General features: G+C 46.7%; 1 protein-coding gene across 3 annotated transcripts in view; it reads right to left on the reverse strand.

The window, feature by feature from the left end:
- The window catches only part of LOC138295295 (zinc finger protein 850-like), a 46,924-nt gene that overhangs the window by 12,080 nt on the left and 6,989 nt on the right, over positions 1 to 27,855 (reverse strand). The gene's annotated exons all lie outside the window — the stretch shown is intronic.

Here is a 27,855-nt window from a genome sequence, read left to right on the forward strand (position 1 = left end):
GAACACCAACACCAGCTTTTTGTCACCCCAGATTTCTTGGAACCTTGACAGGGGAAGGGAAGACATTTCCAGATTTGGGGTAGGACAGTGTTGTCCCCCGCTTTCCCTCACAAAGGTCGACACCAGGTATAAATATTGGACTTCCTGAGCCATTCTCCAGCACACTCCTGGGCCCTTTTGACATTACAGAAGAAGGACTGTCTTGCCTTAAGAGGACTGCCCTACTGTTGAGGCCTAGGTTGGTCTCTGAGAAAGAAGACTGGACCTGCTCCCTTCATCACAGGCTAACCTCAGTGAATCCAGGGATGAGTTGGCTGACCTCCTGAGACACAAAAAAACTCCAAAGGCCTTCCTGTAAAGGCCCAGCTGACCGTTTGCAACTGGACCTGCAACTAGATATGCCTGAGCCCTGCTAGTGGGGTGTCCCTGATCCCAAGGAGTGCCTTCCTTGGTCCTGGACCCATGGCTAAAATCAGAGTGCATTCCTCTTCAAGAAAAAGAGAAATCCTGAAGTTGTTGTCATTTTATTTATTTATTTATTAAAAGTTTCTCTATTTTTAGGGTCGAGCCTGTGAGTGCATGCGCTAGAGCATGTATCTCCCTTGGAAGAGTTTGTTGCATACAGTTAAGGGCGTGGGGCCCGCCTGTCGCTCACCATTTGATGAGTTGCGTGGCACTCTTCTTTACAGCCTCGTAATTCATCAAGGCATGCCTGGCATCATTTCCGTTCCTCAGTGTGGAGCACGGACCAAGCACTGATTGATTCAACTTAATTAGTTCCCGTCCGTTGCTCCCGACTTGATTGAGGTACTATTTTGTTCTTTCTAACTTCTAGTGCCCAGTAAATAAAAGACTTGTGACTGACAAACATTTGCCCAGCAGGACAAACAAAATTGCAAAGTTTAAATTTTTAAACTTAACTTTCTTTTATTATGCCAAATTGTCATTTCTCACTTGCCACTCATGTTTTCTTCTGGTTTTCCCTGTGGGCACTCTTCTCAAAAGATGACAACTTGTTCAAGCGACATTGTTTCTTTATCCTGTTCCATTTCTGAAATTATGCTTTAACACTTCAATCCACCCACTACAATCGGCCCCACTACAATCCACACCAATCCACCCTACTCACCCCAATTCAACCTACCCCACTCCACCCAAACCTAATCTGCCCCACTCCAATTCACCACACTCTAATCAAAAACAATTTGCACCAATCTAAAACAATATGCCCCACTCCCATCTACCCTGCTCCACGCTGTCCCACTCCTATCCAAAACAATCTGCCCACTCCAATCCGCCCCAATCCAAAGCAATCTATTCCACTGCAATCTGGTGCACTCCAATCCAAAACAATCTGCCCCACTACAATCCACCTCACTCCAGTCCAATTTACCACACACCATTCCAATCCACTTCCCCTCTGTGTAATCCACCCCAATCCAACCCACGCAAAATCAATCCAATCCACCCCCTCCAGACCACCCCAATCCACCCAACCCTGTTTCATTCCACTCCATCCCGCCCAATCTATGCCACTCCAATCCACCCCACTCTACCCCAATCCACCCAACCCATCCCAGTTCAGTCCATCTCACTCCATTCTAATCCACCTCACTCCAACCTATCCTAATACAATCTGCCCCACTCCAATCCAAAACAGTCTGCCCTACTCCATTCCAAAATAATTTGTCCTACTCCAAACCGCACCACTCCAATCCAAAACAATATGCCTCACTACAGTCTGCCTCACTCCAATCCAAAATAATATGCCCCACTCCAATCCCAAACAATCCCCCACTCCAATCTGCCTCACTCCAAGCCAGAACAATCTACCCCACTCCAGTCTGCCTCACTTCAATCTAAAAACAACCTGCCCCACTCCAATCCATTTCATTCTGTCCCACTCCAGTTTGCCCCACTTTAACATCTTTATTTATAATTTTTGAATGACAAGAACACATGGCAGCAAAGCATATCACAATTAGGGTACAATATGGGCAGGAAACGAGATGCTCTCCACCTGTACAGTGATGTAAGGTCCATATTTTATTTGACAGAATAACGAACGTCAGTGGGTAAGGCCATATGTATATTTACACCTTTCCATCAGTTGGTCACAGTGCAGTCACCATCCCCCTAATCTGGCCTACTTTTCTCCAAAGCAAACTGACCCACTCCAATCCCAAACAACCCACTCCAATCCACCTCTCCTCACCCAATCCGATCCACCTCACGCAATCCCAATTCACCCACTCCAATTGACCACAATCCACCCCACTCCAATCCAGTTCACCCCCACACCAATCTAATCCACCTCACACCAATATAATCCACCCCAATCCAGCTCAGACCAATTTACACCACTCCAATCCAAAACATTTTACCCCAGTCCAACCCACTCCACCCCAATTCACTATAGTCAAATCCACCCCAGGCCAACCCACCCCACTCTTGTCCAATTCACCCCATTCCAGTCAAACCCAGCCCACTCCAATCCAACCCATCCAATTCACTCCAATCAATTCCACAGCCACCCAATCCACCCCACTCCAATGCAATCCACTCTAATCCACCCCATTACAGTCCAATCCAGTCCACATTAATCCACCCTACTACAAACCACCTTACTCTACCCCACCTCAATCCAGTACACCTCACCAATCCAATCAACCCCACTCCGATCCACCACAATCCATTCCACTCAAATCTACCACATCTAATCCACCCCACCAGACCCTAACCCACCCCACTCAATCCAATCTACCCCACTCAATCCAAACCACCTCACCCAGGCCACTCAGCTCCACCACATCCCAATCTGATCCACCCCCTCCAGTCCACCCTATTCCAGTCCAATTCACCTCACAACAATCGAATCCACCTCACCTAAATGTAATCCACCGCAATCTAACCCAATCCACCCCATCCCACCCCAATCTATTCCACTCTAATCTCCCCACTCCACTTCACCCAATCCACAACTCATTCTAGTTCAGTCCACCACACCCCACTCCACCCCAATCCACCCTAATACAATCTGCCCCACTCCAATCTGTGCCAGCTCCAATCCGCCCCACTTTAATCCAAAACAGTCTACCCCACTCCAATCCAAAACAATCAGCTCTACTCCAGTCTGCCCCACTCAAATCCAAAACAATCTGCCTCACTCCAATCCAGAACAATCTTCCCCACTCCAATCTGCCCCACTCCAATCCATTTCAGTCTTCCACACTGCAGTCAGCCCCACTTTAAAAAAAAAACCTTTATTTATATTTTTTGCACAACAATAACACATGGAAGGAAAGCAGATCACAATTAGTGTACAATATGGGCAGGAAAAGAGATGCTCACCACCCACACAGTGATGTAAGGCACATATTTCACTTGACAGAATGATGAAAGCCAGTGGGTAAGGCCGTATGTATGTATATACCTTTCCATCACTCGGTCACAGTGCAGTCCCCGTCCTCCCAATCTGCCCTACTTTAATTCAAAGCAGCCTGCCTCACTCCAATCCCTAACAACCCATTCCAATCCAAAACAATCGCGTCACTCCAATCCACCTCACCTCACTCGACCCAATCCATTTCACTCCATACCAATTCACCCCATTCCAGTCCAATACACCTCACCTCACCCCAGTCCAATCCAGTCAAATCCACCCTACTTCATTCCAATCCACCCCACTCTAGTCCAATTAATCCCACTCCAGCTGAACCCACCCAACTCCAATCCATCCCACACCACTCCAATCCACCCCATCCTATCCAATCCAGTCCAATCCACTACAATAAAGTCCGCAGCTACCCATTCCACCTCTCTCCAATCCAATCCACCCAAAACAATCCACTTTAATCCATCCTACTCCAGTCCATCCCACTCCAAACCACCTTACTCTATCCCACCTCAATCCAGTACACCCTACTAATCCAATCCACTCCACCACAATCCACTACACCCAATCTAATCAACCCCACCACTATCCAATCCACCCCATGTCACCATAATCCACCCCACTTATTCCAATCTACCCCACTCAAGCCAATCCACCTCACTCCAATCCACTCAGCTCACCCTAATCCGATACACTGCATTCTTATCCACCCCACTCTAGTCAACCCCACTCCAATTCATCCCACACCAATTCAATCCACCTCACCTCAGTGTAATCCACCCCAATCCAACCCAATTCAACCCACTCCAGCCCAATCCCCATTTCAATCCACCCTGCCCACCCCAATCCACCCCACTCCAATTCAATCCACCCTACTCTACCCCAATCCACTCCAACCCATCCCAGTTCAGTCCACCACATTCCAGGCCAATCCATTCAGCCTACCCTACCCCAATCTATTTCAATCCAATCCATTCCACTCCAATCAAAAAACACTACAATCCACCCATCCCATCCCAAATCAGTCTACTCTACTCCAATCCAATCCACCCCACACCAATGGAATCTACCTATTCCCATCCATCCCAATCCAATTCAACACACCCCAGTCCACCCCAATCCAATCCACCCCACTCCTATCCATCCCACTGCCGCCCACCACACCCCAAACTAATTCACCCCACATTTCAATCCACCCCCTCAAATCTAATCTACCCCACCACACTCAATCCACACTCATTCCAATCCACCATACTCTACTCCAGTCCACCCACTCTATCCCAATCCTATCCACCCCATCCCAGTTCAGTCCACCCTCCCCGCTCCAATCCATCCAGCCACACCACCCCACGCGAATACACTCCACCCCAGTCAAATCTAAACCACCCCAATCCAATCCACCTACCCCAATCCTGTCCCCCCACCCTAACCCTATCACTCCAATGCAATCCCATCCACCTCACCCCATTTCAATCCGCCCACTCCAATCCACCCCACTCTAGTCCACTCCACCCTATTCCACCCCACCCCACAACACTCTCTGCCACTGAACTCTACTCCCCTCTATGGCACTCCACTCCTTCACTCCACTCTACGACAGTCCAAAAAATCTACTCTACTCCTCCACTCTGGCACTTCACATCACTAACTTTTACCCGTGCTGAACAGGGGCTACACTGGTGTTCAAGTGCCAAAGGCAATAGATGTTGTATAGGTGAGACCTATTGGCTTTGCCAATGCTTGTTCTAAATTAGTTTGGGATTTTTCTTGTATTTCACTCTATTACGGTTTGTGTGCTTCATAAATACGTTACACTTTACTTCTAAGTTAAGCCGGGCTCTTTTTGCGCTAAGCTACCATTAGATTATGCACAGGTTAATTTAGTAACTTTTTGTGGTTTGCCCTGACGAGAACTGTGATTGAGTGGGGCTTCCACCCCCTCAACCAATAACAGTTTTTTATAAGACCACTTCCCCTTTGTAAATTAGTTACCAATAGAAGAAACAGTCAAAATAATGGTGACTGTACACACTGGAGCACCAACTGACCCCTTCCTTCAAAACATCTACAACATGGGCCCCTCCCCAGTCAGGAAGGTACTCACCTGCATCCTGAGCACCTACATCACCACTGCCATGTTCCAAGAGGCCAGGAAACATGTGCGGTCAACACAAAGAAACCATCTGCAGACCCAAACAAATAGCAAACTACCGCCTTTTCTCGCCCAGTATCTCAACACATACCCACCAACTTCTAGTCACCACATAATCAGGTTTCCAACCTAATCACAGCACAGAAAATGTCTTAATTGCAGCAAAAGGTTACATCAGGATGATCCTTGACTAAGGAGAAACAGTGGCTCTCATCCTACTTGACCTCTCAGCGGCCTTCGAAGCGGTCTCTCAGTTTATCCTGATCAGACAACTACACAAAACAGTCATCCAAGTACCCACCCTCATCTGGATCTGCTCCTCCTTCACTGGAAGAACACAAAAAGTCTGCATGGCACCATACTGAACCATCTAAAATGCCACAGCAAGTCATCCTCAACCTGCCTCGTCACTCCCACATCACACCACTGTAGGAAGCTGGCCTAGTGTGTGGTGGGTACCTAAGGTACTTGCACCTTATATCAGGTATCCCCTATTAGTGTAGTGTAGACGATGTCTAGAAGCCAGGCACTCTAGAGGTAGCTGTGGATGAGCAGCCAAGGCTTATCTAGGAGACATGCAAAGCTCATGCAATACCACTGTAGTCACGCAGCACTCACATACATGAAAAAACCACTCAGTGTTACAAAAATAAAGGAACTTTATTTTAGTGACACAATACCAGAAAGTACTAGAGAGGCAACCCTCCAATAGGGGGTAAGTAATTCAATAAATATGTACACTACTTATCAGCAATAGGCATGGAAAGTGATCAAAAACAGTGCAAATGCAATTAGACAACAGTGACTCTAGGGGGAGTCCAAAACACATACTAAAAAATGGAATGCGAACACAGGATCCCCATCTAGGTAAGTGGAATGTGTAGAGGGGAGTACTAGGAAACCCCAAATGTAAGTACCACAATGCCTCCTAGCAACCAGGCTGAAAGGAGTAAATGACTAGATTTTTCCCAAGCCACCCAAAAGGAAGAAAATGAAGAAATTGCAACACCCAGACAAGACTGCAAGAAAACATCAGTGGATTCCTGAAGTACAAGACCCGTGGAAGAAGGGGACCAAGTCCAGAATCGTCCAGAAGGAGTAGGAGCTACTACCCACCCAGCTGTGGATGCAGGAGTTGGTCGACAGTGAGACGAAGACGGTCAGGAATGCAGACCTGGAGCAGGTGAAGAGTTCCTGGAGGATGCAGTTGACGTCCCATGCCGGATGATTGCAGTCGGTCAGTGGCGTGGAAAAGCCACCAACAAGCCTTGGCAAAAGCAGAAGTCGCGGTGAGGCAAAAGTGGAGCTGCCGGGAACCAGCAAGGTCCAGGAAGGCTCAGCCCACGGGAGGAGTCCTAGGGTGACCCTCAGCAAGGCAAAGAGTCCACAGAAGAAGAGGCAGCCCCCACAGGAGACCCACATGACGAGGAACCAAGAGTCGCAGAGCAGTCACGCAGCACAACTGGAGAAGGGTCCCATACCGCAGGAGTAGCACGCAGAGGGCTGTGTGTCGCAGGAAGGGGTGCTGAGGCTACCCGGAGCCTCAAGATCCCTGGGAGGGGCTGCAAAAAAGCCTTGGCAGGTGCAAGAGATGAAGTGCACGGTGGTACTGTCCTGCGTGGGAAGGCAAGAGCTTACCTCCACCAAAGTTGGACAGCTGGCAGAGCGGACCAACAGGACTACTCCGGACCACCACCGGTGATGCAGGATCCACACAGCTCAGGATGAGAGGAGATCCACGCTGCCAGTTGTCATTTCAGTTGGTGCCTGCAGATGCAGGGAAGTGACTCCTTCACTCTAAAGGAGATTCCTTCTTCCTGCCTGTGCAGACCGAAGATTTGCCACCCTCAGAGGATGCAGAGCTGGGTAAAGGTTGAAGAAGCTGGAAGGAGCTGTGGAAACAATGTTGCAAGCAGAGTATTTGTTGTGGATGCAGAGTTTCGGTCCCTGGAGGGTCCAGTCACAGCTCCCGTGGCTAGAAGTCGAAGTAAGGTTGCAGAGGTGTCCTGCTGGAATCTTGCAAGCCGAATCCGAGGATCTACCCGAGAGAGAGACCCTAAATAGCCCTGAAAAGGGGATTGGTCACATAGCTAGGGGACCACATATCAGGAGGGGTTTCTGACATCACCTACCTGGCCTGGCCACTCAGATGCTCCCGGAGGTCCCTGCCAACCATGGATTCGAGATGGTAGAACCCAGGGACCCTCTGGAGGAGCTCTGGACACCACCCCTGGGCTGGTGATGGACAGAGGAGTGGTCACTCCACTTTTCATTGTCCAGTTCGGTGCCAGAGCAGGGACTGGAGGCCCCCGAACAAGTGTGGACTGGTTTATGCACGGAGGGTACCAAATGTGCACTTCAAAGCATACCAGTGGCGTAGCGAGGCTACCCCTCCCAAGCCATGTAACACCTATTTCCAAAGGGATAGAGTGTTACCCCCCTCTCCCAAAGGAAATCCTTTGTTCTGCCTTCTTGGGCTCGAGCTGTTCAAGCAGCAGGAGGGCAGAAACCTGTCTGAGGGGTGGCAGCAGCTTGTGCTGCCTGGAAAACCCTACAAGTCTGGTAGGAGCAATGCTGGGGGGGGGGGGGAGGGGGAGTCCTCTGAGGAGCCCCCAGAGTGCTTGCAATCATACTTCCAATAATGGCAACAGTATTGGGGTATGATCCTGACATGTTTGATGCCAAACATGCCTATGTACGGAGTTAGGTAGGGAACTATGTTCAGTACACGCATAAAATGTCGTCCCCGCCCTCACAAAGTCCATGAAAATGGCACTGGCGTTCGTGGCGGCACCTCTGCTAGTGCAGTGGGGTGAAAATGGTACAAGTTACCAAGTTAGAAGGGAGAGAGCATAATCACTGGGTTCCTTGTTAGCAGGATCCCAGTGAATACAGCCAAACACAATGACAACAGGCAGAAAATGGGGGTAACCATGCCAAGAAAGAGGGTATTTTCCTACACTCACACCTCAAGGAACTTCACTGGCTCCCAATACGGAAATGCATAGGCCCCACCTATCTCAACAGCCACGTGCACCTCCACCAGCCTCCCCGCCACCTCCGCTTAACCGAACTCTCACTTGGACATGTAACTTGCATACACAAAAACAGAACCTCAAAGCAAGGAACAATGTCCCACATCACATCAGAGCATCCTCATTGCTTCTTGAGCTCTACAAGAAGCTGAAGACTTGCCTCTTTGAATAATCTCACCAGGAATTTAGCCACATACCCAGCTGCAGAGCTCCTGGATACCCTCACAGGTGATTAGTGAGCTATATATTCATAACATAACCCAATTAGGATGCACTAACTGATCAATGATTTGTGACCGGGATTACAGTTGCCATGCCTTCCTTCAATAAAGTTGTAGAGTTTGTAATCATGAATTATTTCCAGTAGGAAATTCGGTAGAGTTATGGCAAAAATCTAAGAGCCCCAAATAGCTATCATCTCATTTCTCTGCAGCTGGCCCATCTTCGTTGTGAAGGCTAAAATAAAATTCAGCTTTGCCTCAGTGCACCTGAGTGCAACCATCACATCTCAACTTGCCACTACTTATGCCTGGACTATCAATACCTTGGGTCAATGGCACAAAGATGTCTACTAGGATCAGCTTGTCTACCCCTATTCCATTTACGGCCAGACTTTCCCTCTGGCGTATGTGGATAGACTATTCTATCAAGTCATTTTAGATCATAGGATATGCCCACACTGAGCCATCTCCAGCATCAGAAAACCACCACTGCCCTTTTGATGAGGCCAATCATACCTCCCAAGACGACCCTAGCACTCTGCAAATAAGATTTAATCAGCACCCACAAAAGCTTCACCATCAATCCAATGACTTACAATTCACACTGAACAGTAGCAACAAAGTTAGCCGTTTGTCAGATCTTTGTGTCAGACATGCCAAAGTAAGAAAACAAACATCATTGTACAAAGGACAAAACATATTCTTCTGTAGCCACCCATAAAGGCTAAGGAAAAGGCTGTCATGTGGGAAGGTTCTCTGTACGAAGAGGAAATGTTCAAAGAAAATGATTATTACATGACTTGCTGAGGGACTGGAAAATAGACTACTGGAAAGGAGTAACCAGATGCAGCTTCTCAAACAAACAAAAAATTGCCAGGTATGGTCCCACAGAACTTCCTATTGCTTTATACACAAAAAGAGGAATGCTTGTCATTAGTGACTGTGAGTTAATACTTGGAGAAGTGACCAAAGAGTTATGAAAGATTGCGAATAGCACTTGCCACATTCTCTACACAGTTCCAACTTTCATTGAAAAGCCAATGCTTGGCTTAAAAAACAAAAAACCATCAAGCATATATCTTGAAAGCTGAGAAAGTTTCCAACAGAACAGTATTTAAAATAGGGCACGGTTTAGAGTTTGCTGGATGGAGACAAATCTGTGGGTACAGAGGAGTACTTTATTCCTACCATACTGCAGGTAATCTGCCTGCCGGCCCTGCAGACCTTTCTTCACATTGGCAGGATCTACCATCAATACAGTTCCTAGCAATATATTGCTAGTTTGACGGGCGGTCTGTCAACCTTTTAATATGGCTACGTTGGATTTTGATAACACAAAATCTAATGACCCATTCCCACACCATGAAGGAAGATCCAATGACAGACAATATGCTTTCCAACAACATGATAGGTGGGAAGTAGCTCCAGAGGCCGCCACTAAACCTCACACCAATTGTATTCTTGTCAAATGTGAGGTTAGCAGTATTTCCAATTTTCTAGGAAATCAATGTTTGCCCTGTGAGTCTGCCGTATTTAGATACAAGTCCACAATATAAGGAGTAGGAAGAAGAAAGATGTGGTATCTTACCGTTTACTGTGACCACTTACTATGTCATATGTCATGACATCATATTCTAGAACCTGGGGGTTGGAACGTAAAGGAATGTGACGCAGCCGTTGGTGTTGGCTGAGGCGTTTACCTTGAACTAATAAAGAGAATAGTCATTAAGCTTGGAAGCACATGTATCTTGTACATACTAGGCCAATGGCAACTGTGAAAAGAGGTCATCGTTAGAGGCTTGCAGCTATCTCTTAGAGGTCCACTATTCAATATTACATATTAGCAATAAGCATTATGCAATGTTGTAAAGATTACTGAATGCTACATAACCACGGTCGTGTGTGGGGAGAGCAAAATCAGACACATGTGGACACTAATAAAAAATGTAAGGGCTTCTTGACTTTCATGTCTTTTTTAATTTTATACAAATTAATGCAGTAATACCTTGAATTTCATGTTTTCACTGGAAACATTTTTTGGAATATCATTACAAGAAAAGTTATTTAGGAATATTAAACGCATGACATCCGGGTAAGAAACGTTTGGTGACCCACTATTTATACTGTGCAAAAAGCAATGAAGTTAAGGATATAAATGTCTGAATTGTGACTCTACAATCAGAATGGATTTCCTTCAGGTTCCAGGCTTCAGGGGTGTGGCATTCCTATAGTCCGACTCCTAGGATATATTGTTTGGAGTCAAGGACAACAAGTTTTCATGTTTATTGTGTCCTAGGGACCACCCCATGCAGCACAAACCCTTTTATTGCCAGTCACCATATCACACTGTGGAGCAGGGAAGGCAATTGCCTGCAGTTGAGGTAACAGTTGTGTCCATATGTTATTGCTGTTTCAATTTCTATTTATGATTTATTAATGAAAAGCCTGCATCATTAGGTGAGTGCTCTAAATAAATGTTTAAACTTCGGACTGCACTACTAACAGAAACATGAAAATAAACAAGCATTAGCAACAACAATATGTCAGACATTGGTGGTCAGTCTTTTGGCTTTGTCAATCTGTGTCTTGTTTTGGCACAGCTTTTGTAATTTTTTATTTTTGTGGGAGCTGTTGGTAACAAACATTGGCAAAAAGCTAAAATATTTTTTGGTCTCCAAAAGCAACAATTGCAACAGTAGTTTCTGGCACTTAACAAAACTAGTTAGTATGCTGATATGATTCTTGTGAAATACCAGATTGCTATCACTCACCATGAAGCCAGTCAAGAGATAGAGAGAAAGAGGGAGAGAGAGAGAGGGTGGGGGAGGGGGGGAGAGAGAGACAGAGAGAGAGAGCGAGAGAGAGAGAGAGAATGTTAATAAAAACAAAAGGTCTTGGTTAACACTAACCTAATTAGGGGTCTAATTCTTAAAGAAAGTCACAAAAGTGCACCCATGATATGTCTTTGCATTAGTGCAGATTTATGTATTTCATTAATTCACAAGAATTTATAGAAGTAGACTAGGAAATCGTACTCCTAGAAACTATTTGTGTACTGTATTTTAGCAGCACGAGCAAATATGCATGTGTAGATTTGCACATGCGAAAATCTGCTGAGCGTTGACAAGACTGATTTGCATATGGCTGAGCCCAAACTGAGGTGGCATGGTGGGCAAAAAAAACAATGGATTGGGATGGGGCCGGAGTGATTGGCAGTGGCCGAGATTAATTCAAGCATTCTATCCATCACCATGTTGTTTTTGCATTTGCAAACTAATGGGCACAGACTTGCTTTACGTTTTCATGTTCCTTGAACAGTCCAACAGGGTAAGCTATGGAGAATGAGCCTGTGACTCAGGCAGCTCCCAGTGACCAGCTGAGCAGTGGTGCAGCTTGCCACAGGAGCATCTGCTTCAAGGTTACCTACTGAGGTCAGTCTCTATTGAAGTCCATTGACCCCCAAAGCAAAAGCAAGGACAAAAACCCAGATTTTATGATCCTCTCTTAACAGGGGGCAGCAATTCTCAGGATCTGGTTAAAAAGGTTTGACAAGTATGCAGTGTAAGCCTCATGTTTAATATTTTTTTATAAGAAGAAATGGAGTCTGTGTCATCAAAACACAACATCTTAAGCCAGGGTCTACATGGAACAAAAGACGGAGACATGACTCAAAAAGGGAAAAGGGAGTGGTGGGAGGAGAGAGAAACAAGCATTTGCAATGCAACAGGTCTTGCATTTAATTGTGATGGAGCTATTGGCGTTGTAAATTTATAACTAGACTTCATTTGCCACATGAATTGGTCAACCCTACTGTATATTTTGGTTGTTTGTGCCACATAATTCCAGTAGCCTTGCATATAACTGAAGGCCCAGCAGGCCTACTGGAATATGTTTTTAAACAAGGCCCTTCAAATACAAACTACTCCCAGGTGCAAGGCAAGCCTTTAAACAAGTCAGCTTGTACGAAGTTTGAATCAGCAAAACAGAAGCACATATAAAGAAAAGGTATGATAGTAAGCTGCAAATAAATGCTAAATACTGCTTAAGTTTAAAAGATCAAAGTAATCTTTTAAAATAGTGTTAAACATGGCTGACTCTTCCATGTCTGAAGATCTTATCTTGCGCAACAAACTTCGGCAACGACTGGGTTGTTAATAGGCTGTAAACAATGTAAATTGGGCTAAATCACTCTTTTTTTTATAAGTTTTAAAGGTTTTATTACGAATATGAGTCGGTACATACAATATATAAATAAACTGTTTAGTTTTCAAAACATTGTTTTTGTTTTTTGCCACAATTATTTCCATTATGGACATATGTGCACTTACAGTCAGGCAAACAAGAATTCCTAATTGCATAATTGAGATTTGTACCCTTATTTTGTGAAGAAAGAAAGATGGAGAAAACAGGTAGGGGGGTAAGGTAGGGTAGTGTGGAGGGGTTGATCTTGGGGTAAGAGAGAAATGAGGTTGTCATGTGAAGTGAGGGATGGGGAAGGAAAAAGAAGAAAAAGAAGAAGGAGAGAGGTCTGGGAGGGTTGTAAAAGGCGGAAACTGGGGGATAGGTAGGGAATCCTTGTATCCTGAAGCTAGCCTGGCCGGATCAAGGGGCAAATCGTTCTGTAATTCTCCGTCTATTGTAAGCTACTACCTGGGAGTAGGTAGTGTATATGTTAGTTATGGTGAGGTCAATTAAAGAGTGGCTACTTCTTATATGAGTTGGTGTCTCAGTCATTATTTGTGTTAGGGAGCGATGTGCGGTGTCAGATTGGTTAGTCCAAAGTCCCAAGCGTACGTCAAAATGAGGGGTCTAGGGGTTAATAAAGCGAGAAAAAGAAAGGATAAAGGAGGGTAAGAGAATAGCTAGAAGGAGGGAGAGGGGGCAATGGGGGATTAGATACATTCCAAGGTTCTAAAGTTCTCAAAGGGTAGTTGATAGTTAATATTCCCTAGCCATTGGTCATTGGCCGTTGGTCATCCACCAGCTGCTTCATGGTCTCGTCAGGAATGGGCGCCAGACCTCCGCAAATAGCTCTGCCTGGTCCTGTAGGTTATAAATCACTCGTTCATGGGTGGCCGTTTGATACATGGCCGTCATCCATTCTATCGGTGTGGGGGCAATACTGGATCTCCAGTGCCGGAGTATGCATATTGTGGCCGTGGCAAGTGCCATATGGAGTAATCGTTTGTGTGCCCGTGATAGGGAGGGATACGGGCGAGTGTCGTGTAGAAGAATGAGTGCTGGTGGGGTCGGTTTTGGTATCTGTATGAAGTCCGATAGGGCGAGGCGTACCGCATCCCATAGGGACTGTATTGTTGGACAATGGCATAGGATATGAAGTTGGTCACAATAGGGCTCTGTGCATCTCCAACAGTTCGCGTGCGGTATCAACCCTGCCCTAAAAAGTTTAACTGGGGTCCAGTACCACTCCTGAAGGATTTTGAATAGGCAAAATTTCAGGCGTGCTTCACGTACTCCCCTGTCAAGGGCTTCTAGTATGTCTGGCCATTCTTCGTCTGTGTAGGTTATCTCTAGTTTGTCCTGCCATTTTAAACGTTATCGTTCAAGAAGAGGCTGCGAATAGAGGTGGTTTGTTAATTCGGCATAGAGGCCAGCCATGACGCCTTTTTGTCGGCCCCATTTCTGAAGATAGGTGACGATGGGTGAGGTTTTAAGCATCCACGGGGGGGCTCCTAATGTTCTGCGCATACAGTTTTTAAGCTGTAGATATCGCCACTCCTGATTACTGTGGATACCGAACTCTTCCTGAAGAGAGGCGAATGTGCGGAGATTATCTCCATCTATAATGTGAGATATATTGTGGATACCTGCCTCGGACCATTGGGGCCATCTGAGAATATTCCCTCCTATTTTTATGTTTTTATTCCCTGCTATGGGGGCCTGGGTGTGCAGGGAGGGATGTACTCCTAGTAGTCGATGGGCTCTGCGCCACGCTGTGTTTGTGGCCTTGAGGATGGGGTATATGAGGGAGCATGGTCAGCGTATATCCCTCCCCTTTCCGTATGATGTCCATATAGGAGTCTCTCTGTGACCACCCATTGTGGTGGATCGGGTATACCTGGAAGTGTGTATGCTAGCTGTGAGAGTTGTAGGGCTAGTGAGTATTGTTCTACCGAGGGTAGTCCTAATCCTCCGTAGGGCCGTCGTGCCAGTATAGTTGCAGGTTTCAGTCTTGGGCGTAAGGAGCCCCATACGAAGGTCCTTATGGATGCGTCGATCAGACGGAGTGAGGAAAGAGGTATCTGTAGGGGGAGCATGCCTAGTACATATGTAAAACGTGGTAAGGTGACCATTCTGACCCGTGTCCTGCCCCACATGGACAGGCCTAATAATGACCATTTGGCAAAGTCTTGTTTCATTTTAGATATGAGGGGGTCTATGTTGTCCCTGACCATATGTTCCAGACCTCGGTTAATAAACGTTCCTAGGTATTTAAGGCGAGTCGGGGTCCATTTAAATTGGAGGCCATGTATTGCTGCCCTCGTCGTTGTGCGGGATAGTGGTAGTGCCTCACTTTTATCCCAGTTTAGCCGATATCCGGATAGGGATGCGAAGTCCTCTATAGTGGAAAGTAGTGCTGGGAGAGAGGTTTCCAATCAAACAGAATGTCGTCTGCATAGAGATAAATTTTGGATATGCCCCCGGTTATATGGATCCCCTTTATCTGGTGAGAGTTTCGTATGGTGGCGGCTTGGGGTTCCATGGCCAATAGGAAGAGAAGTGGTGACAGGGGGCAGCCCTGGTGCGTGCCTCTTCCAATAGGGAATGGGTCTGACAAGATGCCCCCACAATTGACCTGTGCCGTGGGGTGATCATATAATAATCGTACTTTGGAAATAAATTGTTCCCCCAGGCTAAAATGCTTCATGGTTGTAAATAGGTAGGACCATTCAATGCGATCGAATGCTTTCTCCGCATCTAGGGACAGAGCTAGGGCTTCTTCAGGTAATTGCAGGGATTCTAACAGCGTATGGCAAAGAGTTCGCATATGGTTTCTGGAGGTGCGGCACGGTACAAACCCCACTTGGGTGTTGTGAATCAATGATGGTATCACCTTGCGGAGCCATGCTGCTAGAACACTGGCTAGAAGTTTAACATCCCCGTTCAAAAGGGAGATAGGACGGTAACTGCCACAGAGGAGGGGGTCCCTCCCTGGCTTAGGCAGGACGACAATCGTGGCTTTATTGGATAGAGTGCCCAAGGAGCCTTCCTGACATGCTTCCGTCAGTGCTTCATGTACTGCGGTGGTTGCCTCTTCCCCGGCCCACTTATAGAATTCCACAGGGAATCCGTCTTCTCCTGGAGATTTGTGGTAGGGGAGGTTTGTTATAACTTGAGTTATCTCTTCTTTGCTCATATCGCCGTCTAAAAGAGCCCTACCTGCCTCCGACAAACGCGGTAGGTTGGCCGCAGTAAGGAATGCCTCCGTTTGTGTCTGATCGGTCGTTGTTTCAGGAGTGTACAGATGTCGATAGTACTTGGCAAACTCATTCACAATATCTTGTGGACGAGTTAACACTGCTCCTGAGGAAGATGTTATGGCTACGATGGCGGAGGCTGCCTCTCTTTGTCGGAGTTGTGCCGCTAGGAGACGTCCTGCTTTTTCTCCTTGTTCGAAATGGCGGCCTCGCAGTTTTTGCAGTGCGTATTCCGCCTGGGATGTATAGAGTTCGTTGTGTGCCATGCGGGCCTGTTCTAGGGCGCGTCATAGCCTAGGATACGGTTGGGCGGTATATTGTTTAGTGAGGTCCTGGATTGTGGTCTCTAAGGTGGTTTGGCAGGCTATTCTGTCTTTATTGGCCAGTGCTGCATCTCGCATCATATTCCCTCTCAGGGTCGCTTTTGCCGCCGCCCATAGGATCCTTTTGGAGGACACTGTGCCTGTATTCTCGGCCATGTATGTAGATACGTGAGCTTTTAATTGTTCCTTTCCTTGGGGAGAGCGGTATCTGTGTACAGCTAGGCGCCATGGTTTTCGACCGGAGAGGGATAGTCCCACCTGGATCTGGATTAAGATTGGGGAGTGATCTGAGAGGGCGCTGTCTAGGATGCAGGTGTCTTGCATATGGGGAATTACAGTGTGTGATACTAAAAAATAGTCCAGGCGCGATTGGGTGCCATGGACGGTAGATAGGAAAGTATATTCCTTATCTTTCGGGTGTTGTATTCTCCAGCAATCCACTAGACCGACGTCGGTGGTCAGGTCCGTCAGGAGCGCTCTGTCGTGATTATGGGGCCAGTCCTATCCATTATGGCATCTTGGGCGAGATTCCAATCTCCCCCGATTATGTATTGAGTAGTTCCGATTTCTGTCAGGAGGCGATTTAGCTGTAGAAGGAATGAGCGTTTTGGGCCGGTTGGTGCGTAAATGGAGCCCACGCATAAAAAGGTGTCCCCTAGTGTAAGTTTAGCGCATATATACCTTCCTTCCGTATCATTCCAGGTTTTAATGATAGTGAGCGGAAGGGATTTACGCACTAGTATCGCCACTCCGCATTTGCGAGGCCCGCAGCTTCCAGATTCCTGATTCGCTGGGCAGCAGCTGAAGGCGACCCTCCCGTTTAAGTTTACCGGATTCCAGGGTGTCAAGGTGGGTCTCTTGGATCAGAGCGATATCTGTTTTTTTGGATTGGAGATAGGACAGTATCCTTTTTTGCTTAACATAGCTCGCCATGCCATGTACATTCCAAGAGAGTATCCGTAATGGACGTGTCGCTTGAGGGTGGTTCTTCAACATCTTGGATAAGTGTGAATAAACACCCTTGTTCCAGGGTTGGTATTGGTGGGAGGGGAGGGAGGGTGGGGAATATTGACTTTATTGTTAGAGTGGGAGTTGTGCTTCGGTATGATACAGTGTTTTATACGGGGGTAGCAGCTGGTGGAGGCCAAGGGTGTCCTCTGGAAAAGGAAGAGAAAAGGAAGGGGGGGTGGAAGGAGAAAGAGCAATATAGGTAGGACAAGAGCCAGATGTGGGGGAGATATGGAGGGAAAAGAAGATAAGGGAAAAAGAGGGGAAGAAAAGAAGAGGAGAATGAAGGGGGAAGGGGATGGATGTATGTGCTGAGGTTGAAATTGAAAATATAGCAAGAGAGCGTGCAAGTGGGGGGGGGGGAGTGGAGGGGTAAAGGGATGAAGGAGGCTAGGAGCCCAACCTCCTTTGTTCGTTAGGTCTGTAAACGGCGGGTCCGATGTCTCTCGGGGCGGGGGCGATCTCTGTCGGGGGGGGTGAGGGGGGAGCCAGAAGACAGCCAGTCGTCGAAATGTCAGTGGTAAGGAGGGGTGGGGAGTACACGGCTGAGTTTATGTTTATGTGTCGAGGAGCGGGTCTGTTCGTCGGTTATTGACAGGTATCATATTTATATGGCTAAAGTGTATATTGGTAGGAGTAATGAGTGGTTGGTAGCTATGATGCCTGGGCGGTACTGTCGTGGAGTGTTGCTGATAGCCCAGGAGAGTCAACAGGGGGAGGGGGGGGAAGAAAGAAAGGGGGGAAGGTGTTGAGTGCTGATGGAGGGTGGTATGTAAGGTGTTATGCCTAATACTTGATGTTGTGTGGTATCGCAGGGTGTTTTGTGGGCATATAAGATAGGGTCGTAGGGCATAGTAGGGACATGGTAGATAAGAGGGCCGAGGTCAGTTGGCGGAAGGAGATCAGGGCGAAGGAGGAGGGGAGGGGTGCAGAACGGGCAGTACAATTCTCGTACAGGTAGAGGTACATAAAGATACCAATATATAATATAATATTATGCATCCTGAATATTTCTTCTCAACTACAACACTACTTCGTCATGCTTTACAACATTTCGCCGACATAATGAGTTAATCAACATATCATATCCTAGTGTCCTAGCACATTATCATGTTAAGAGTCATTATACTAGGCGTCTCAATATTTATCTTAGGATAGGTGATGGGTGCTGCTGGGCCCCGAGTTGTGCGAGGATAATGCGCATCTCACCCCATTACGAACTTCTTGCTGTTTATTATTATATCATAATACTGAAGAAAAAAAAAAAAAAGTATTTGCATAGGTTGCCAGTGTCCTACTTGATATGCGCCACCGTCATGGTCATTCTGGTTTAGATGGTAGTTACGGATAGTAACAATGATTAGGCTGGGGACGGGTGCAAACGTTCGGGAGAGGTATAGCTAATAGTTTACATTGTGATACAATAATGTGGTGTGGTGTGGTGTGGCAGTGTAAGATATCATATTGTTTCGCTTTGTTGTATGGTGTTGTATTATACTGTGTCTTTGTGTTCTGTTCTTTTATTTTCTTGTAGTAAAGTAAAGTAAAGTGGAGTAATGGGGGTGTTGATATACCTCAGGTTATATCGTGTTGTGTGTCCCTGGGTTGAAATTGCTTAATCTTTATGTGGTCTAGTAACGTCCTTTGGGGTGGTAATGGGGGGGTTAAACGGTTCTAATGTTGGTTCTAGTGATGTATAGTGTGTATTAGGGTGAGTCCGTATATTATGTTATTTACTGCTATGAGATGTTCTGTAGTGTGTGGGAATACGGGGCATTTTCTATAATAGTTGATAATTGTTTGTCTGTTATTTAATGCCCCCGTTACATTGTTATAGGGTTACAGGGTCGGGCTAGGCCCTTACTTGGTGTACAGGGAGTCGGTGGAGTCTGGTCCTTGTTCTAGTAATTATCCCCTGTCGTTCCCTGAGGACGGATAACGATTTACTGGTAAGTTCGCATTATAGGGCCTCAACTCTAATCATGAAGAACATGGACTTTTCAGTCACCTGGTTTTAACATCGATACTAGCAATCTTTGACAGTTATAATTGTAATACACATATGATCTGGGAATGTACTCATCCGTCCACGAGGTCTGCAGCTATTATTTTCGACTTTCGAGTGGTAGTCCCTCATATTGCCGCCTTGCGTCGTCTTCTCAAGAAGATCCAGTTGTTGGCTTTAAAGGGGAGCGGGATTTGTCTCTCTCCGATAGTTGGGTATGGGTTACTACTGCGTGTAAGATCTGACCCCTGTCATCATATGATCTGGTTAGTCTCTCCATGTCTCTACCTCTGTGACTGGCTCCAGCATCGTATAGAGCCGTATTCGTCTTCTCCTTTCCCAAGTGGGGGGTTTCGACACCGCCGCTGCCTCCTTCATTGCCATGCACGCAGTCTGTGCTGATAGAGTCCATAGGCTGAGGTTGGAAAGAGTCAAGAAAGAGTCTCAGTTCGTCGGGGTTGTAAAAGTCCTTGGATACTCAATTTTTAATAACCCACATTCTTGCAAGGTCAAAAAGGCCGTATTTCATCTCTAGTTTGCGGAGCCGGGGTCGTAGAGCCAGGAAAGCCTTTCTACGTTCATTGGTCTCCTTGGAGTAATCGGCAGTTATTCGGATCTCGTGCTGATCTATTCGGAAAGGGCCGTGGCTGCGCGCTACTTGGAGTATTTGACGGGTTTGGTTATGTCGCAGCAAGCATGCGATGATTGGACGGGGCCTTGAGGAGTTGTCAGAGCGTTTTGGGCCTATCCTGTGTGCCCGTTGGAATTCTAGCGGCGGGTCAAAGTCCAGCTAAGTCATCTTTGGAAGAGTGGAGCTCAGAAAAGCCTGCATGTCCGAACCTTCTTCATGTTCCGGGATCCCAAGTAAGCGGATATTGTCTCTCCGGCTCCTGTCCTTCATATCCGTTAGTTTGCTCCTGAGGTAGAGGAAGTCTTGTTCTCGCTCCTGAGACGTGTTGATCTGCGTCTCTAGTGATCCCATGCGCTGTTCCAACCCCGTCACTCTAGATTGGAAGCCTGCAATGTCAGATCGCATGGATTTAGTTTCCAGTGTTAGCGAAGTTATAGAGGCGTCCATCCCCTCTATACGGCGACTGACCGTGGTGATCTCCTGTAATATCCTGTCCATAGTTGTGGAGTGATCTTTATCAGACATTGTGATAGACTCATTTAAAGGTGGCAATGTTTGGGGGTTTATCTTTGTGGGGGTTAGGCGTTTGTGTTGTAGCGCTTCTGAGAATAATAGCTGTCGTGCAGGCTTGCTGACGGGTTTATGGTTCGGTTTATTACCAGGCATCGCCTAAACTGTCTACAGAGTCTGTCCACGAAAGGCCCGGATCTCCCTCCGCGAGGTCTGATAAGGCTATAGATGTTCTATGCCTGCCAGTTCTCGTGTTTGTTCTGTCTCTTCTCGTTTTTTGGGTCCTTGATTGTAGCCTTGGTTGTAGGTATTCGACTTCTTGGTTTCCCTCTCTTTCCCCTCTCCTGTCTCTACGTCCGCTTATTTATTGTTCTCCATTTTCCTTTTGTTTCTCATTCTCTTAAGTTTATCCCCCTAGCGCTTTTTACGAGTTGCGGAGGTCTATCAGTGTCTATGGGGCAGAAGAGGGTATGTTCAAGAAGAGGTCAGTTGTAGAACCTGCTGTGGCCCATAGCGTTGAGGAGCTAAGTCCTGCCTCTGCCGAGTTGGTTCTTCAGTATCTGGTGTTGTTTGTGGTGAGTAGTAGAGGGGGGGGGAGAGCGGGGGGGCTGGTTTGCTTTCCTCCGGGTCTATTGCCGACTGTCCAATCTGACTAATCTGGACAGGGGTATGTGTGATTTTGCGGCTGTCCTCATCCGTATCCCCCCGATGAGTGTGGGAGGCGGTTAGAGCATTGGTTGCTTACACTGGAGCCTGGATGACCTGAAGGGGGGGGGGGGAGAACCTTCTCTTCAGTATATTGTTTCGCGACTGATGCCTTGTCTTTCTCTTATTGTCATTCCTCTTTGACTTTGGGCTTTCTTGTCTTGGGGTGTCCTTCCTGTGTTCTCTGGTTCGTTCTTGTGGGGAGGAGGGAATATGATAGTTGTCCCTCTCTGGATATAGTGGGTTTCTCGTCCCTTCTTCTCTCCTCTCCCTTCTCCTGTGTCTCTGCTCCTTTGGCTCCCTCTATTCACCCCTCTCTCCTCGGCCGCAACTCAGGTCGCTCACCCACCGCACCTCTCCATCTCCGCGTGTCTGCTCCGCTCCCCTCAGTTCTCCCACTTCTCTCTCTACCCCTCCTGTCGTTCCACTCTCCCCCCTCTTCCGTTGCTCTCCTTAATATTAGCTGTCTTGTAGGGGGGGAGGAGGAGGAGGGTTTGTTATGGTGTACCAGTGGAGGGGTTTTATTGTCCTTCGGTAGTGGAGAAGAGGGGAGGGGGAAGTCGTACCTCTTCCTCCGATTATGTTCTCCTGCCGCACTTGCCGCTCCGTTCCGTCTCCAAGAGGTTCGGTCCTACCTCTCTGGCTGAGTTCTTCTCCCAGCCGTCAGGGTGACCTCACCTCTCTGTTACGTCTCCCCGTAGGGATCCGAAGGTCCGTGGATGGGCAGGCGGGCGCGGGTCGTAACGGCTCCCGTAGTCCCCGCGGCCTGCTTAGCTATCTCCCTGCCGTTGCGGGAGCGCCGTCCCCGGCCTCCCGAAGACACGACTCCGCCCCTCTTGCAGGCTTTGTCGGCCTGGGGTGAGTCGCGAGTTTTCTGCCTTCTGTCCCGCTCCTGCGGGGTCCCCAGGCATAAATCCGCGTCGCCGCTGCTGCAGAAGTGGAGGGCTTCGGACACGGTGATTTGTCCGGTTGTCTCCGCGCCCCCGTCGCCCCCCCAGGATTGTCGCGGCCCGGAGCACTCGCTCTAAGCGGCCATCTTATTCCGTGGCCCGGCCACACCCCTCTAAATCACTCTTTATTAAATAAAACACAAAGGCCTACACAGTTGTTTTCCTTTCTCACAAAGCTGGTAAATCAGGTCACATGAAATTGGTTACTAGAAATCTCTATAAGTTAAAGCGTCTAAAGAAAGGCAAACATGTGTGGTATGATTTTTTTAGTAAAAAAAGTTATTCATTCTTTACTGCTGTTTGTTTTTTTGTACCACAAGTGTAAAAATGTGAAAATACCCCAACACTGTCAGAGAAAGCAACAAGCAATATAGTCCCCCACAAGGCACAAAAGGTTGAAAAAAATAGTAAACCTGTCTCAGATTACATACACTGCCTCCTTTATGTGCAATTGTGAAAGCACATCATAGAAAGCTTCCAGAGTAATCAAACAAGCACATTTTTTCATCGCGTAAATGTGCGTCTTCTCTGGAGATGTGGTGAAAGGCTATTTAGTTTATCTTTATACCAATGATGAGACAAAAAATAACATTTCCAGTAATCTAATTACATATAAATAACAGATACAAAGTGATTGTTCCCAATCAAAAACTCACTGAGTACAGAGTTTGACTCACTGTAACATAAGCACATATAAGTAAGAAATGTACTATTCAGGTGAACTGCAGATTCTTAGCATTGATTAATATACAATTGTAGCACAATTTGCTTTAAGACACCAATGGACCTGTTCCCCCTCAGAAAACAGCAGTGCAGTATCCTCTCCTGTTGTTATCTAAGGGGGACGCACACTGAACACTGAGCGGATGGTTTATCTCAAGTATTAACCAAGCAATAGGGATAAAGTTTCCCCGTTTTATGTTTCTGTATTGCTGCAAATCTTTTTTATTATATATAAATTTCACTTTCTGCAGGAATCGTGTAACGTATAAAGAACAGATAGCTCAGTGAGTGTAATGCCATATGTATTTAACCACCGGCTCCATCTTGACCACTGACTCCATTTTGTGCTTAGCTTTCCATGGGGGAGGAAATACAGATAAAAATGTACCAGGCTGAGAATGTTTATGGTAGAGCAGGGTACAGCTCGGTCTTGTAAATACACAATGAGATCTGGCCAGTCTCTATTGTGTTTTTTCAAACACTGACCTGCTAGGGCCTGCGCTTGAATTTCACAACTTACTCAAAGGGAGGAGGGTTTCTAGAACCTTCCTCTTAAGTTTGTTTAAAGTACATAATGTGGGGAAGTTTGACACTGAGGGAGAAGGAACTCATCTATGGGGGTGGGCGCATTGCTCAGAGTTAATCCCTTTTGGGGTTGTTCTCTTTTGTCTCAGTTGTCATGGGTTCCACAACTTGGAAGTTGGCCGACAATGGTTGATGTTGGATTCAAGCCCCAAGGGGATGCATTTTTAATTCAATATCTAGCTTTGCTGTGTGCATGCATGAATACATAGTCAATGCATATATATTATATTCATTGTTAATGTATTGCATTTTCTTCGATTATTATTGTTCCACTACTATGATTATTTTAAGAGCTGCACATGTGTGGCTGAATTCACATTAAGTGCTCACGTTATTATCTTTGCGTAACCTAGGAAGCGCCTTAATAAATTAATTACTCAGACTAAGAGTTCTGCTTCCCTTGAATTCTTTAGCTCCTCAGTCTCAAACAAAGCAGAACAGTGAGCTAAACGCTTGTTGTATAAACAAGTAAAACTATGCTGTTTAAAATGTGAATCGGATATTAACATACATATGTTTGTAGTGGATAATACAAATTAAGGCATATAAAATATCCCAACAGAGCGTAAATTAGGGAAGCATATAAATGGAGTAAGCGTGCCTAAAACGTGTGTCTAAAAGAAGTGGGATAAAAGTGTTTGTTCCCTGTAAATAATTTTCCAAGTTCGGACTTTGAATCACGGTAACATAAGCACCTATGAATAATAAATGTGCTATTAATGTGAACTGGATACTCTGAATGTTAATATACAATCCTAGCACAATTTGCTGTAAAACACGAGCTTGTGTAACGTTTGCATTTTTTTTCATGCATTGTCCGTTACTGTATTTTTTTTTTAACATGTTTTCATATCCCATTCCAAAAGTTTATTTCAACCAAAATCTTAAATCCCCCCTGAAAGAGAACATTTTCATTGTAAAGGAAAGGCAGTAATCAACCAAAATCGTAAACCCTCCCTGAAAAAGAAAGTTTTTTATTATCTAAAGGGGACACACACTGAACACAGAGCTGATGGTTTATCTCGGGTATCACCTAAGCAATAGGAATAAAAGTCACCCCGATTTATGTTTCTGTACTGCTGCTAAATTATTTTTTCTGCATAGATTTCACTTTTTGCAGGGGTTGTGTTATTATGTATAAAGAACAGCTAGCTCAGTGAGCTAAACACTCGTATACATTAGTAAAAGTGTGGTCTTTAAAATGTGAAGCAGAGACTAACATGTGTATGTACTGGATATTAGAAATAAAGGCATATAAACTTCCAACAGAGTGTAAATTATCAGAGCATCAAAATGGTATTAAAAGCGTGCAAAAAACATGTGCCTAAAAGAAGTGGAATAAAAGTGCTTGTTCCAAGTACAAACTTTGAATCACAGAAACATATGCGCCTATAAATAAGAAATGTGCTATTAAGCTAAAGGGCAGATTCTAAGTGCTGATTAATATAAAATCGTAAAACACAGGATCGTGTAATGTTTGCATTTTTTTATGCATTGTCTGTAGGAAGTTGGCTCTGTATGTACTATTTCAAAGTAAGAAATAGCATGCACAGAGTCCAAGGGCTCCCCTTAGAGGTAAGATAGTGGCAAAAAGAGATAATTCTAATGCTCTATTTTGTGGTAGTGTGGTCGAGCAGTAGGCTTATCAGAGGGTAGTGTTAAGCATTTGTTGTACACACACAGACATTAAATAAGACACACACTCAAAGACAATTCCAGGCCAATAGGTTTTTATATAGAAAAAATATATTTTCTTAGTCTATTTTAAGAACCACAGGTTCAAGATTTACAAACAATACTTTAAATTAAAGGTATTTCACTTAGGAACTTTGAATTAGCAAAATGGCATATACAGTTTTCACACAAATGGCAATAAGCTATTTTAAAACTAGACAGTGCAATTTTCAACAGTTCCTGGGGGGGGGGGTAAGTGTTTGTTAGTTTTGCAGATAAGTAAACCACCTACAGGGTTCAAAGTTGGGTCCAAAGTAGCCCACCGTTGGGGGTTCAGGGAAACCCCAAAGTTACCACACCAGCAGCTCAGAGTCGGTCAGGTGCAGAGGTCAAAGTGGTGCCCAAAACGCATAGGCTTCAATGGAGAAGGGGGTGCCCCGGTTCCAGTCTGCCAGCAGGTAAGTACCCGCGTCTTCGGAGGGCAGACCAGGGGGGTTTTGTAGGGCACCGGGGGGACACAAGTTAGCACAAAAAGTACACCCTCAGCGGCACGGGGGCGGCCGGGTGCAGTGTGCAAACAGGCGTCGGGTTCGCAATAGGTTTCAATGGGAGACCAAGGGGTCTCTTCAGCGATGCAGGCAGGCAAGGGGGGGCTTCTCGGGGTAGCCACCACCTGGGCAAGGGAGAGGGCCACCTGGGGGTCGCTCCTGCACTGGAGGTAGGATCCTTCAGGTCCTGGGGGCTGCGGGTGCAGTGTCTTTACCAGGCGTCGGGTCTTTGAAGCAGGCAGTCGCGGTCAGGGGGAGCCTCGGGATTCCCTCTGCAGGCGTGGCTGTGGGGGCTCAGGGGGATCAACTCTGGCTACTCACGGTCGCATAGTCGCCGGGGAGTCCTCCCTGTGGTGTTTGTTCTCCACAAGTCGAGCCGGGGACGTCGGGTGCAGAGTGCAAAGTCTCACGCTTCCAGCCGGAAACGTGTGTTGTTCCAAAGTTGCTTCTTTGTTGCAAAGTTGCAGTCTTTGTGGAGCAGATCTGCTGTCCTCAGGAGTTCTTGGTCCTTCTAGATGCAGGGTAGTCCTCTGAGGCTTCAGAGGTCGCGGGACCCTGTGGAGCGCGTCGCTGGAGCAGTGTCTTTAGAAGTGGGGAGGCAGGCCGGTAGAGCTGGGGCCAAAGCAGTTGGTGTCTTCTTCTTCTCTGCAGGTTTTTCAGCTCAGCAGTCCTTCTTCGTCTTAGGTTGCAGGAATCTATCTTGCTGTGTTCTGGGAGCCCCTAAATACTCGATTTAGGGGTGTGTTTAGGTCTGGGGGTTTAGTAGCCAGTGGCTACTAGCCCTGAGGGTGGCTACACCCACTGTGTGCCTCCTCCCTGAGAGGAGGGGGGCACATCCCTAATCCTATTGGGGGAATCCTCCATCTGCAAGATGGAGGATTCCTAAAAGTCAGAGTCACCTCAGCTCAGGACACCTTAGGGGCTGTCCTGACTGGCCAGTGACTCCTCCTTGTTTTTCTCATTATCTCCTCCGGCCTTGCCGCCAAAAGTGGGGCCGTGGCCAGAGGGGGCAGGCAACTCCACTAGCTGGAGTGCCCTGGGGTGCTGTAACAAAGGGGGTGAGCCTTTGAGGCTCACCGCCAGGTGTTACAGTTCCTGAAGGGGGAGGTGAGAAGCACCTCCACCCAGTACAGGCTTTGTTACTAGCCACAGAGTGACAAAGGCACTCTCCCCATGTGGCCAGCAACATGTCTGGTGTGTGGCAGGCTGCTAAAACTAGTCAGCCCACACTGGTAGTCGGTTAAGGTTTCAGGGGGCACCTCTAAGGTGCCCTCTGGGGTGTATGTTACAATAAAATGTACACTGGCATCAGTGTGCATTTATTGTGCTGAGAGGTTTGACACCAAACTTCACAGTTTTCAGTGTAGCCATTATGGTGCTGTGGAGTTTGTGCATGACAGACTCCCAGACCATATACTCTTATGGCTACCCTGCACTTACAATGTCTACGGTTTTGCTTAGACACTGTAGGGGCATAGAGCTCATGCACTTATGCCCTCACCTATGGTATAGTGCACCCGGCCTTAGGGCTGTAAGGCCTGCTAGAGTGGTGACTTATCTATACCTATAGGCAGTGTGAGGTTGGCATGGCACACTGAGGGGAGTGCCATGTCGACTCAGTCTTTTTATCCCCACTAGCACACACCAGCTGGCAAGCAGTGTGTCTGTGCTGAGTGAGGGGTCCCCAGGGTGGCATAAGACATGCTGCAGCCCTTAGAGACCTTCCCTGGCATCAGGGCCCTTGGTACCAGGGGTACCAGTTACAAGGGACTTACCTAGATGCCAGGGTGTGCCAACTGTGGAAACAAAAAGGTACATGTTAGGGAAAGAACACTGGTGCTGGGGCCTGATTAGCAGGCCTCAGCGCACTTTCAAATCATAACTTGGCATCAGCAAAGGCAAAAAGTCAGGGGGTAACCATGCCAAGGAGGCATTTCCTTACATTGTCCATA

This window comes from Pleurodeles waltl, chromosome 5, assembly GCF_031143425.1.
Source record: "Pleurodeles waltl isolate 20211129_DDA chromosome 5, aPleWal1.hap1.20221129, whole genome shotgun sequence".
Lineage (NCBI taxonomy): Eukaryota > Metazoa > Chordata > Amphibia > Caudata > Salamandridae > Pleurodeles > Pleurodeles waltl.